This window comes from Aethalodelphis obliquidens, unplaced genomic scaffold (genome assembly GCF_003676395.1).
Source record: "Aethalodelphis obliquidens isolate GAN/ISIS:26980383/991018 unplaced genomic scaffold, ASM367639v1 scaffold5, whole genome shotgun sequence".
NCBI lineage: Eukaryota > Metazoa > Chordata > Mammalia > Artiodactyla > Delphinidae > Aethalodelphis > Aethalodelphis obliquidens.
In genome coordinates, this window is record NW_020837949.1 from 36,683,215 (window position 1) to 36,696,916 (window position 13,702).

General features: G+C 42.1%; 1 protein-coding gene across 1 annotated transcript in view; it reads left to right on the plus strand.

The window, feature by feature from the left end:
- The window catches only part of DOCK4 (dedicator of cytokinesis 4), a 480,421-nt gene that overhangs the window by 15,695 nt on the left and 451,024 nt on the right, over positions 1-13,702 (plus strand). The gene's annotated exons all lie outside the window — the stretch shown is intronic.

Genomic DNA, 13,702 nt, shown 5'->3' on the forward strand with positions numbered 1-13,702 from the left:
TTGTCATTTATAGCTTCCCATTTAAAATTTTTGTGTTCATGGGAACAGCCTTATTCATTAGAACTTTTTATTAGAAGCCATCTGTCATACCCCACGTATGGTATTGCAGGATGTGCTCTGCACAAGGTGGCTGGATTTGGTCAAGTCTCTGCTGGGAAGGAGAGATGTCCTCTTTCTGATTTGCACAGTGGTGTGATATGGGCTCACAGGAACCCTGCTCAGTGTTCTCACTGACTGATTTGATGCTGAGCAGATAAAAATTTGAAAATATAAATCGATTAGGATAAAATGCTGATTATATTGATGTTAGATGTTGAGGTTCTATCTAAGAGTTCATTAAAAGACAGAAAACAGGAAAACTTTACTGCGAAAACCAAAAATTGAAAACCATTGACATGGCAGAATGCCTTGAAATAAGACTGGAGGATCACAGGTAAATTTCTGTTACAGCGAGCTTTGAAATTCCTGTCGGAATTCTCCTGATCAGCTGATTTATATTGATGTAATAAAGCTATTCATATCTGAAAAAACCATTTGATACCATCATGCTATAAATTACTTATTTGAAAGGATTAACATAAGTTTATCTTATGAAAGTAAGAGGCTAGGGTTCTAATTTTGGTTCCTTCATAATAACTGTCTGAACTGTATGAAAGCATTTCTCTCTTAGGGCCTTCTTAGGGCCTCTGTAAAATGAGAGTTGGATGAGGTGATTTCCAAGTTTCCTTGAAATTCTAAAATTCACTGAAAGTTAGAGATTTCCTTGGGCACTCCTCTGACTAGATATCAGTGGAACTGTCTTATTCTGTATCTGAAATGTTTTGGTTTGTGTTTAGGTAACCGAAGGTGAAGTGTATGAGATATTTACCCTTTGTAGTGTTCTCTTCTGCCAGTTTGCAGCCTTGTGTGTTTCTTGATGCTCTTGGGCAATTCCCTATAGAATTTGGTTCTGTGAATTTTGGTAAGTGTTTATAAATATCATATAAAACTACTCTATTCCCCTAAGTCTTTCTATCCCTATTAAGGGATTGCCAAGGCTATTAACATATTCAAATGAATAAACTAAGCCCCATACTCCCTTTCTGAGTCACATTGTACCAATTCAAAGAAAGCCAATTTGTGAAAAGGGTCAGATTTGGAAATAATTTATTTCTGAAAAGCTTCTTTCCTTTTTCAGATGTGAAAAAAAGAACTCAAGGATGGAAATACAATATAACACTTAGCTGTCAAAGGAAAAGAATCATCTTAGATCTTATTCCACACTGAAATTATAGCACTCACAGACCACACTGTACAAGATTGGTCAGATTCTATCGACTGGTTGCGATTACTTCCCTAATTGGAAAAAATTAGGACTATTAATCATTGTGACACAAGGCAAAATGTCATCATGGCATGACAATCTTATTTTCCACCTGAGAAATGGTGGCTTCTAAGGGCAAAACCAAACCCTCCTTTCTCCACTTTCTCTTCCCATTTTCTTTCTGGCTGTAGCTCTGTGGAGTAGATCAGACAAAGACTTAAAAAAGCAGAGGGCACAGAAACAGAAGAAGAAAGCTTTCCTTCGTTTTGTATTCCACAGAAACATCTGTGAAAATGAAAATGGGGGAAGGGAAGGAAGCTCTCACAAACCAAGGAAATGTGGCTATTGCATAGACATTTAAAATTATTGCAGGTAGCTAATTGACGGAGATAAAGTCTTTTTAGGCATGGGGACATCAAAATGACTGAACTCTGAATTTTCATTTTATTCCTCCTAGATCCACTCAGAAGGGAAATGTTTTAAGCAATTTGCCAGGATTTTCTTATGAGGATAATAATTTCCTAACTATAGAAGTAATTATGGTTGTAACACATGAATTATTTTGGTGTTGAGTTTTGTAATTTCTTAGTGTTTTGGCATACTTAAAATTTACTTGGGCAATTGCACATTTTAAGCAGGATTTAAAAGAAAAAGGTAACTGACAAGTGCTAGTCTATCTTGTGGTTAGCTTTTAAAAAAATATATTTTTCTCTGGGCATCAATATTAACTTGTATTAGCTTTTTTAAAAAAGAAACAAATATAAGCATGTGTACAAAAACGTGTGATTAGAGACCACCTCTTCATCCCCTTACCATTTTTTTTTTATAGTAATGGCATTTTTGCTGGAAGATTTTTGTTTCTCTAATGTAATCAACTTCTTTTATGTGTCCCTGAAGTTCTGTCCCCCTTCACACAGAGCTCTTGCTGCACTTTAAAGAGGGTACTGACCTCTTTGGAGTTTTTTTTTTTTTTGCGGTACGCGGGCCTCTCACTGCTGTGGCCTCTCCCGTTGCGGAGCACAGGCTCCGGACGCGCAGGCTCAGCGGCCATGGCGCTCCACGGCACGCGGGATCCTCCTGGACCGGAGCATGAACCCGCATCCCCTGCATCGGCAGGCGGACCCTCAACCACTGCGCCACCAGGGAAGCCCTCTTTGGAGTTTTTAATATCTTAAAGAAGGAAAGCTATTATGACATATTTGTCATGATACTGCTGTTTTTGTTTTTCTTTTTTTTGAGTGTCTCATTAAGCACAATGGGAAGTTTCTTGCATTTATATTTTTACCTTAGTGCTCATGTTAATTTGATGTCAAATTGTTGATGCAACCATATTTTGTGATGATATAGTTGATTACAGGCAGTACCTTGCTTTTATAATAATAGTATTTACTGAGCTCTTAGTGTGTGTCAGGCATCATGCTAAGGTTGTGTACATGTTATTTCATTTCATGCTCATGACAACTGCATGATGTGGGTGCTGTTCTTATTATTGCCCGTAATTTTACAAATGAGAAACTGAGGCAAAGAAATGTTACAGCACCTGCCCGAGATCTCAAGGCTAATGAGGTGTGGAACTATGATTTGCTGTCATGCCTTCACCACTGTGTCACAGTGTCTCCCTGGTCAGGTCTTTGTTGCTGATTTGTTTTGGTTTTGCTGGTGGCAGTGTAGGACTGGAGCATGTAAATTACCCTCAAGGCAATCTGTCAACATAAGGCATAGTTATTACTGCAGCACTTAATTTTTTTTTTTTTGGAAACAGGCAGGTCCACTGGGATAAAGAGATGTAAGGTTGCTCCTGACACAGAGCCAAGGCTAGTGGTTGGACAGCCTGTGACTTTGAAACCTTTGCATTGGGTTGGGCCCTTGACCCTCTGTTCCCTTTGAGAACCCCCATGATGTCCCAGAGAGGTTCTCCAGCCCAGCCCAGCCCAGCCCATCACTGCTACAGGCCTCATCAGAAGTGTGGGCTGAGACTCAGCCCATCAGGGAGTGCTTGCATGGGCCTGGGGTTGGAGCATCCCTAAGTGTGCAGCTGAGATGGCCCCTCCATCGAAGTGACCCTTTCCCTCAGCTGCAGCCAGCAGTGGCCGGTGCCCTTGTGGGTAGTCATACTACCTGGTGGTAGTCGTCATGTGTCAGGTGCTGTATAAAAGATTAGGTGCCGCTTAGGAAAGGCAGTTTAGGACTATGTTGTCATGATGTGGGAAAGGCAGGTTAGGAAAACAGAATGCATGACAGTAGAGACCTGCTGGGCCCTTGGGTGGGGTTGGGGGGATCTGGGCAGTACCAGGGAAAACTAGCCATAAACCATCAAGCAAGGATTGTGGTCAGACTGAGTGTCTCTTTCATTTCAAGTGACTTTTGCCCCAGATAGCCCTCTGAGGGTGTGACCCACGTTCCAACTCTCTTGTGAAGTCACTGGGCCTGATAGAAAATGACTTGACTGCTGAAATCATAACTTTCCTGTGTGTAGAATAATAATACCCCGTTGCATTGATGTGGGACTTTTAACTATTTGTGGTGCTTTCTCACTTGTCCTTTTAGATCCTTTCAGCCTCCTAGAACATGGCTAGGAGGGAGTTGTTCCTTTTTTAAGGATGAGATGGTGAAGGCACAGCAAATGAAGTGACTAGTGGAGTGTAAATCAAATGTCACCAGTCGAGACAGCCCAGCTCTGCCGTTCATTTGAAGAACTATCTCAGTTTGTTTCTCTGTATACTCATTTTCCATGTCTGCAGAACTTGTTTTGTGCACGTGTGTCTAGGTAGTTGATCCAATAAGATCCTGATGGGTAGTCACCATCTTTAGATGTAAACACCAGTGTGTAGCCCGTACTTTGCTGCTGCGTTCCCCAGACCAACCTCAGCACTACGCTGCCAGTGCTGTGTATACTGGCTGCTCTGAAGTTCAGTATAACTGGTGTCCTATGGATTCTTTATCGTTTTTATAGCCCATGTCAGGTTTTTATTACTTTTTATGTTTTATTTTTGGCTGGGTTGGGTCTTAGCTGCAGCACGCGGGATCTTCGTTGTGGCATGCGGGACCTTTCATTGCAGTGCACGGGCTCTTTGTTGTGGTGCACGGACTTCTCTCTAGTTGTGATATGCAGGTTTTCTCTCTAGTTGTGGCATGTGGGCTCCAGAGTGCGTGGGCTCTGTAGTTTGTAGCAGGCGGGCTCTCTAGTTGTGATGCGAGGGCTTAGTTTCCCCGCAGCTTATGGGATCTTAGTATCCTGACCAGGGATCAACCGGCGTCACCTGCATTGCAAGGTGGATTCCTTACCACTGGACCACCAGGGAAGTCCCAGTTTTTTTTTTGTAAAGTGTGGGAAGGGTCCTTTTAAGGGAAACTCAAGGAAAGCTTTAGTTCCTTGCTCTGTAAACAGGGATAGTAATACCTGCCTTGCTTATTCACAGTGTAATTATCATGATCAGGTGAGACCATTCTTGTGAAGCCATGTAAATCATAAAGGACTTTACAAGCATAAGGAATTATTATGGATGACCTTGAGTTCAAGATGGAAGTCCACACTAGTCAGAATACTTGGTCATGATACCATCCATATCTCCTTCTCTCAAGACCTTCTCCAGGCCCCATGGGGAGGTATGGGGGTCACACAGGTGTTTGTGAAGGAGCAGAGAGACTTCTAAAGCCCCTTGGGAAAGAACTGGCTCACACTCTGGGAGCCAGTATCCAAGGCATGTGACCGTAGGAACAGAGATTCACTGTTAGGAAGGAGTCACTAGCTGATTTCCAGGGATCGACTGCATGTTGTTAAGGGGGGTGAGTGCCATGCTGCCTGGAACGAGGCAAAACAAATACAGTAGCTTGTACCTTTTGCTCTAAAAGGAAAAAAGAAGAGAAATGAAAGACAAGTTGGAGCACATGCTTTATTAAACCTTGAATCAGTTGGAGTTAATCCAAATGCTAGTGTTTCCTATGTACTGCTCCTGTATGAAGCTGAGGTGGAGAGTACAGTGCAATGTGAAGAAATTGCCCAGAACAGTACCCACGGGAAGTGCCCAGTGATCATTCAGGGGGAAGGGAGGGAGGGAGGGAGGGAAGGAAGGTTTGGAATAACCTGATCCTACCCAGATGTATTAGCAAGTGATGGTCACCCGTGCAGCTACATCCCTGCGATAGTCACTGATTTATGAGTTCCTCTTTTGCCAGGCACTGTGCTGAGTTAACATCAGTCTGGGAAGGCGTTTTGGACCTCAGGAAGCTTAAAAATTCACTCCTTCATTAAATATGTGTTAGGTGCATGCATTAGGCACATGCAGTGTGCTGTGGGTACAGAGATGAATGGTGAATTCCAAGGACCTCAAACCTGCATGGAGAAGGCAGAGAAGGGATCACTGATTGTGGTCCTGGGAGAGACAGGCATACCCAGAGGAAGGGACCCTTCTGTCTGGGCAGGCAAGTGTCCTGGAGAAGGTGGCATCTGAATAGAATTGAGTGGAATTGTCGGAGTTAACTAGGTGGAAGAAATCAGAGCGGACTTTCCTGGATACAGGAATAGTATAAGTAAAAGCAAGTAAGCTAACGGTGTGTGTGGAATGTCTGGGGAGCTGCACATAGGTGACTCTCATATAAACTGTCATCATCTTAATACTGCTACATGTAGCTGACACATTATCTTATTCCAGTTTAGATCAGTGTCTCTCAACTTGAATCACTCACCTTCTACCCCTACTCGCAGGGGTATTTGGAAATGTGTTGTTTTTGACGAATAATTGGGAAGTCCTGGTGGCCTTCATTGGGCAGGGCCAGGAATGCTATTTACATGCCTTCAGAAGGAAGAACCCTCCCATCTCAAATGCCTATGACGTACTCCTTGCAAAGCCCTGATAGACGTAATATCATGTCATGAGGTAACAAGGCAGTGAGTTATGCCTACTGTTTTTTAAGACACAAAAGCCAAAGTCCACAGCTTGTAGGTCATCAGTAGGGTCTGGAATGCTTTTTGCATTACTATTCTTATGTTTGAAATTGCTTTTGCTCTTTCTAGTTTCCATTACTATTTTTCTTTTTACTTACTATATTACTTTCTAGTTTCATTACTATTCTGCCTTATAAAATTCTGGATAATACCTTATGTAGCTGGTATCTTTGTTAAGAGCAAACACTTAATTTTCCTCCTGTTCCCAAGTGGAGAACTCTGTTAATGAAACTGTCTGCCCTTTCTCTGCCCCTTCTCTCCTTTCCTCCCTGCCTGGTTTGATTGGCAGTTGTCTGGCTAGTTTGAGACTGCGGACCAGGTTGGCCTGGCTCAGTCTTTCCTTTCCACTGGGAGCTGTCCTCTGCAGAGAGTCTGCCTTCTGATTTGTGAGGTTAGTGATGGTGTGGGAGACCTGCATGTTCATGACCTAAATTCAATATCGAGGAGTGTTAGCTGGGTCCTCTGTACAGTGGTGTGGTTTGTGTACTGCACAAAGGGAGAAAGTGGCATTTGGAAGCCAGCCAGAGCTCTGCTGGGCCTAGCCAGCTGCGCTGGGACCCAAGCAGTTCCTTTTGCTCATTTGAACGAAGACATCGTGTAGTCCAGTGGCCACCCTGTTGCGTAACCCCAGAGGGCACCTTTGTTCCGTGTCAAATGTTCTAGGTCTTGCATGCCCTGCCTTGGTAGTGAGCCAAAGGTCTACACACCCAGTTTTGTCCTTCCATCTGGTGTTGAATGTCAAAAGCTGACATTTTGATCCCCATTGGTTTGACCTGCTTCCTCTATTTCTTCAATGGATGAAAGGGGTGCTACTTTTTACTTTATATGATCTTTAGTTTCCTTAGTGAAATGAGGACCTCAGTTGGTGCTCTGTGAGCTCGAAATTTTGTCTCTCTCACACACATGCAGTTTATACATGCTTGTGATTAAAAGTTTAACAGTATAGAAGAATGTAAATTATGACGCTGAAGTCTCCCTTTACCTCTTTCCCCCACTCTCTTTTTTAGAAATTATCATTGTATTGCTTTGGGGTGGAGCCTTAGATCCTTTCCTGTTCTGTTGGTGTGTATATTTTTAGAAATGTGATCACATTTTTTATGTTCTGCAACTTTAAAAAAATATGTGTCCATGTAAGTGCATTATAAATCTAGCTCTTTTAAAAACTTATTTTAAAATTTATTTATTTGAAAAATTATTTATAATGATAATAATAACCATAATATAATACTTAAATTTGAGGCTTACTGTGTGCCTGCACTGTTTTAAGACCTTTACATGTATTAGAACAATCTTACAGGATATGTATTGTTAGTACTATTTTTCAGCTCAAGAAACTGAGGCACAAAGATCAGGTAATTTGTCTAAGATCATGCAGGACAACAGTATAAAATTGGTATTTGAAGCCGGTGGCATGGATCCAGAATGCATACTCTTAAATATACTTGACAACATATGGTATAAACTTCAAAAGGTGCAAAAAGTTAGTGATATAGGGACAATTGAGGTTCCCATCCATTTCAGTCATGTAATCCTACTTCCTGTTACCTTTTTTTTTTGGTCCTGGGAAACCACCATTCTATTCTGTACTCTATGTGTTTGAATATTTTAGATCCCACATATAAATGAAATCATGCACTATTTTTCTTTCTGTGTCTGGCTTCTTTCATTTACCATACCATAATGTCTTCTAGGTCCATCCATATTGTTACAAATGGCAGGATTTCCTTCTTTTTATTTTTGGTTTCACACACACACTGTATTTTATTTTTACAAGAGATAAATAAACTTTTCTTTCCCTTTAATTTTTGCCAGTTTGATTACTATGTGTCTTGGCGTGTGTCTCCTTGGCTTTATCCTGTATGGGACTCACTGTGCTTCCTGGACTTGGGTGGCTATTTCCTTTCCCATGTTAGGGAAGTTTTTGACTATAATCTCTTCATATATTTTCTCAGGTCCTTTCTCTCTCTCTTCTCCTTCTGGGACCCCTATAATGCAATGTTGTTGTGTTTAATGTTTTCCCAGAAGTCTCTTAGGCTGTCTTCATTTCTTTTCATTCTTTTTTCTTTAGTCTGTTCCACAGCAGTGAATTCCACCATTCTGTCTTCCAGGTCACTTATCCGTTCTTCTGTCTCAGTTATTCTGCTATTGATTCCTCCTAGTATAGTTTTCATTTCAGTTATTGTATTGTTCATCTCTGTTTGTTTGTTCTTTAATTCTTCTAGGTCTTTGTTAAACGTTTCTTGCATCTTCTCGATCTTTGCCTCCATTCTTTTTCCGAGGTCCTGGATCATCTTCACTATCATTATTCTGAATTCTTTTTCTGGAAGGTTGCCTATCTCCACTTCATTTAGTTGTTTTTCTTGGGTTTTATCTTCTTCCTTCATCTGGTACATAGCCCTCTACCTTTTCATCTTGTCTATCTTTCTGTGAATGTTTTTGTTCCACAGGCTGTAGGATTGTAGTTCTTCTTGCTTCTGCTGTCTGCCCTCTGGTGGATGAGGCTATCTAAGAGGCTTGATAGGAGGGACTGGTGGTGGGTAGAGCTGACTGTTGCTCTGGTGGGCAGAGCTCAGTAAAAGTTTAATCCACTTGACTGTTGATGGGTGGGGCTGGGTTCCCACCCTATTGGTTGTTTGGCCTGAGGGAACCCCACACTGGAGCCTATCTGGGCCCTTTGGTGGGGCTAACAACAGACTCTGGGAGGGCCCATGCCAAGGAGTACTTCCCAGAACCTCTGCTGCCAGTGTCCCCGTCCCCACGGTGAGCCACAGCCCACCCGCCCCCCCCGCCTCTGCAGGAGACCCCCCAACACTAGCAGGTTTGTCTGGTTCAGTCTCCCCTGGGGTCACTGCTCCTTCCCCTGGGTCCCGATGTGCACACTACTTTGTGTGTGCCCTCCAAGAGTGGAGTCTCTGTCTCCCCCAGTCCTGTCAAAGTCCTGCAATCAATTCCCAATAGGCTTCAAAGTCTGATTCTCTAGGAATTCCTCCTCCCGTTGCCGGACCCCCAGGTTGGGAAGCCTGACGTGAGGCTCGGAACCTTCGCTCCCGTGGGTGGACTTCTGTGGTATAAATGTTTGCCAGTCTGTGAGTCACCCACCCACCAGTTATGGGATTTGATTTTACTGTGATTGCGCCCCTCCTACCATCTCATTGTGGCTTCTCCTTTGTCTTTGGATGTGGAGTATCTTTTTTGGTGAGTTCTAGTGTCTTCCTGTCGATGATTGTCCAGCAGCTAGTTGTGATTCTGGTGTTCTCGCAAGAGGGAGTGAGAGCACGTCCTTCTACTCAGCCATCTTGGTTCCTCCTCGATGTAACTGCTAGTGTTGGAGGGTCTCCTGCAGAGGTTGGGGCTGGCTGCATGTCACTGTGAGGACAAGGACACTGGCAGCAGAAGCCCTGGGAAGCACTCCTTGGTGTGAGCCGTCCCAGAGTCTGCCTCCTTCTTTTTTTAAGGAGGAAAAAAAGAAGTATGTGTATACTACATTTTCTTTATCCATTCGTCTCTCAATGTATATTTAGGTTGTTTCCACATCTTGGTTATTGTGAATAATTATTCTTTTTAATAGTTGCATACTCTTCCACACTAGGAAGTGTCATAATTTATTTAAACACCTCTTTTTTGTGGTTTCCAATATCATGTTCTTCTAAACAATATTGCCTCAAAGATGTCCGCATTTATATTAATATGCAACTATATGCAATCATGTAATTACACATGTGTGAATATCTCTGTAGAAAATATTCTTGAAAGTACAGTTGCTTGGTCAAAAGGGATGCACATTTAAACTTTTTATAGGTCTTGACAAATTATATTCCCCCAAGTCTCTACCATTTATATTCTGACTGATGTACTTGTTTCCTCTTCCTGTGCCAACATTGGATATTATCGCTAGTGTTTTATCAGTGTATAAAAGTGATGTCAATACCCCAAATGAGCAAAATCAGTAACATTTGGCATTGGTGATCTTTTAGCTTATCCAGTCATGCTAGGATTCACTTGGTCAAGAAGAGTTATGTGTAAGTTATGCAGAAACACTCTGTGTTACTAAGAATTATCTTCCATTCTTTTTCCTTTAAAGTGCAGCTATCATGTGTCATTTTCACCTACTTTAGGAAAACTGCCTTTGCTGCATCACAACCAGGGAATGCTTCCTAAACTAGGGCCAGGCAGTTATTATTGATTAGGGAGGGAGTCTATACTTATACAACCAGCCCACTTTGCCAACCCCTCCCTTGAAGGCAGAGAAGCAGTGTGTAACCACAAAGTCCCGGGCGGCACTGTGGGCTCCCCAGCTACTCAAAAGAAGGATGCCGTCATTGGGACAGTGCCTCACACAAACTGACAGGAAGCTCATGCTGTCATCGTGGAATTGAGAAAGCCTCGTTAAGTGACTCTCCAGCTTGTGCTTTCATCACCAGCACCTTTCTTCTCTGAGTGTTTTCTAAGGAAACGCCAGTGCCTTTAACTACATGCCCACAGATTCATTTCGGAACTCTTTGGCTCCAGAGGATCAACTCACAGTAACTTTCATGCCTGGAAGAGCAGAATTTCCATCTGATCTGCCTGGCAGATCCCAGATTGTGTTCTGTGAGGTACAAGGTTGTTTGCTGAAGGAAGAGGGGAATTTTGTGTATCAGGGTGTGCTGTGCCTCTGAGGTCTTCGGTCCTTTGATCGCTGTTAGGTGATTTGGGAGCGAAGAGGTTTTGCAGCCACCAGGGAGTTCTGGGTTGGGGTGAGCTGTGTCCTTCCTTGCTGTGTTCTGCTGCTGCCCAACCTTGGGCTCAGTGGATGCCGTTTCTCTTGTCTGGTCAGTTTTCTGCCTAATGAACTCCAGGTATGTGGTACTGACAACTGCTCAGATCGAATTTTTTTATTATTATTATTTTAAATTTATTTATTTATTTTTGGCTGCATTGGGTCTTCGTTGCTGCGCGTGGGCTTTCTCTAGTTGTGGCAAGAGGGGGCTACTCTTCTTTGCGGTGTGCGGGCTTCTCATTGAGGTGGCTTCTCTTGTTGCAGAGCACGGGCTCTAGGTGCGTGGGCTTCAGTAGTTGTGGCTCACGGGCCCAGAGCGCAGGCTCAGTAATTGTGGTGCACGGGCTTATTTGCTCCGTGACATGTGGGATCTTCCCAGACCAGGGCTTGAACCCGTGTCCCCTACATTGGCAGGCGGATTCTTAACCACTGTGCCACCAGGGAATCCCGTTCAGGTTGACTTTGAAGTTCTCGAAGTTTTAGTTTTTACTTTGGAATTTTGTTTGCTAGTCACGTTCTATTAAATTTAGACTTTTGGACTTGCTACAGAACGAGGAACTGATGCTGTGCCCCTTCCCTCCACCTTTAAAACTGAACTGACAACTTGTCAGTTTCCTAACGACATGCCAGAAGTACATATAATAGGAAGAGTCTAAACTGAAAAGTGTTTATGCATATGCAAAAGTGATATGAGTGTAAGTTTAATATTCATCACACATTTCAGGTACCTGTTTCATTGGCACATTCCTGATTTTGAGGCTTTTCAATAAAGCTATCCTAATCTCCTAAATCTTGACAGAACTGCCAGTTTTATTTCCATATTTCTAATTAAGCTAGGTTTTTGTAAGTTGTGGAAAGGTTTTGAGGTGCCCTTACGTGTCAGTTAAAAATCATGTAGTGATTCTAGAAAAACTTCCTTTAGAAGCAGTTGTTTTCTTGAAGGGTTTCTTTGAGTGCCAAGCATATTTAATTCAGGTTTTTGTATGTGTGTGTCTAGGTTTAAAAGAAAACTCTTTTGTGTTGGGTGTTTTGCTGAAACTCTCTAATGAATAATGATACATTAACACTGTATTCTCAATATCTGTAAGGGAGGGTTTCTAGAGAGTTCACATAGAAACTTTTCTCCTGTGGTCACCTCTGTGTCTATTTCTATTCCTAAATAAGGGTTCTAACTTTTTGGGTACTTATAACTTTTGAGGAGTTGGCTATAGGCAAACACAATTTTTAAAAAAATTTATTCTTTTTACCATCATAGGTTCATTTTATGTCTGAAGTTGCTGCATCTTTCAGGTAACCTTTATAATGAATACTGTCCTGATTTCTTGTGGATCGGTAAGTGTATTGAGATCTTACAAAAGCCTCTAGTTAAGCAGTCTGCTGCTCTTTGCACGTATATTCCATGTGTGAGCTCTTCTGTGGTTCTGAACTGAGAATGAAAGGGACGATTAAAGGGAAGTGTGATGCATGATGGATAGAAAATTTATTTTTATTTCTTGGATCACTTTTTTTCAAAGCATGCAAGTGAATCATTTCCACATGACCAGCTGCTAGCAGCAACAAAATGATGTCCTTGTCATTGTAGTTCAGGCAGCTCCTTTGTAAGGCTGGGACTCAGAGTATGATGTGTGTATCTGGTACTTGCAGATTGATAGGAGGAGGTGGTATATTCTCAGTTCAGCTCTTTTGCCAGTGTTTCTCTGCAGTTTCCTTCTGGTAGGTGTTTCTGTTCCTGGCTAAATTGTAGAGGCTGGAAGCAGAGAAGTTGAAAAGTTTTACTAAGTGAGTCTTTTGAATGGGTATGGCTGGGAGACAGAGGTACTATAGCTGCTGATTTTCTCTCTCACATCTCCCTCACTCCCTTGCTAATGTCTTGTCTTCTCCCCTCCTTGAATCTCTTCTGGGAAAGCTCTTTATTCATTTATGTTATAGAATGACTTAGGACCATTCACAATTAAATAAGCAGAAAGGCATACCATAAGCTTCACTTTGTAGGTACATAGGCGAGTGATATGACCAGGCTCCTCCTTACATCTTGAAGCAGAAACACGGCAACTTTTAATGCATCCATGACTATAATACTGTGTTGCATTTCATCTATAAATGTGATGAAGGAAGATGAGACCAGAAGCAGTCTTTAGAAAGGTCTTAGGGAATGAGAGAACGCTTCTGGCATCAGTAAGCATTTTGGGATTCTCCTTAAAACAATTTGTTTATTGGATTGACCATGGTTCCACAGCTGTTTTACTATCACTTTGAAAGTCCCAGGGGATGAGTGTCTTAGGATATGTGTGTGCATGCCTGAATGTACAAGCATGCGCGCGCGCACACACACACACACACACACACACACACACACACACACACACACACACACAGCTTATGCTAAGCAGATGACGGCTGGTGGCAGCCAAGAGGTGTCCCCAGAGCATGGAGAAGAACAGAATTTCCGTAAAGCAGGTATCCTTTCTTTTAAGCAAACCTAATGTCATGTTGATAAAGATCTGGATTTCCCCAAAAGGGTGACTTTTTTTTTTTTTTTAATCTTGTGAAAGGGCTTATTTCAAATTTCTGTGAAAAAAAAATCAATATTCCCCTATTGTATTTGACATATCATTTATGAATTAATTTTAAGAAAAATTGGTTTGCAAATATGTAAGAATATTTTGCTTAACAATAATAGCTACTGCTAAATGAG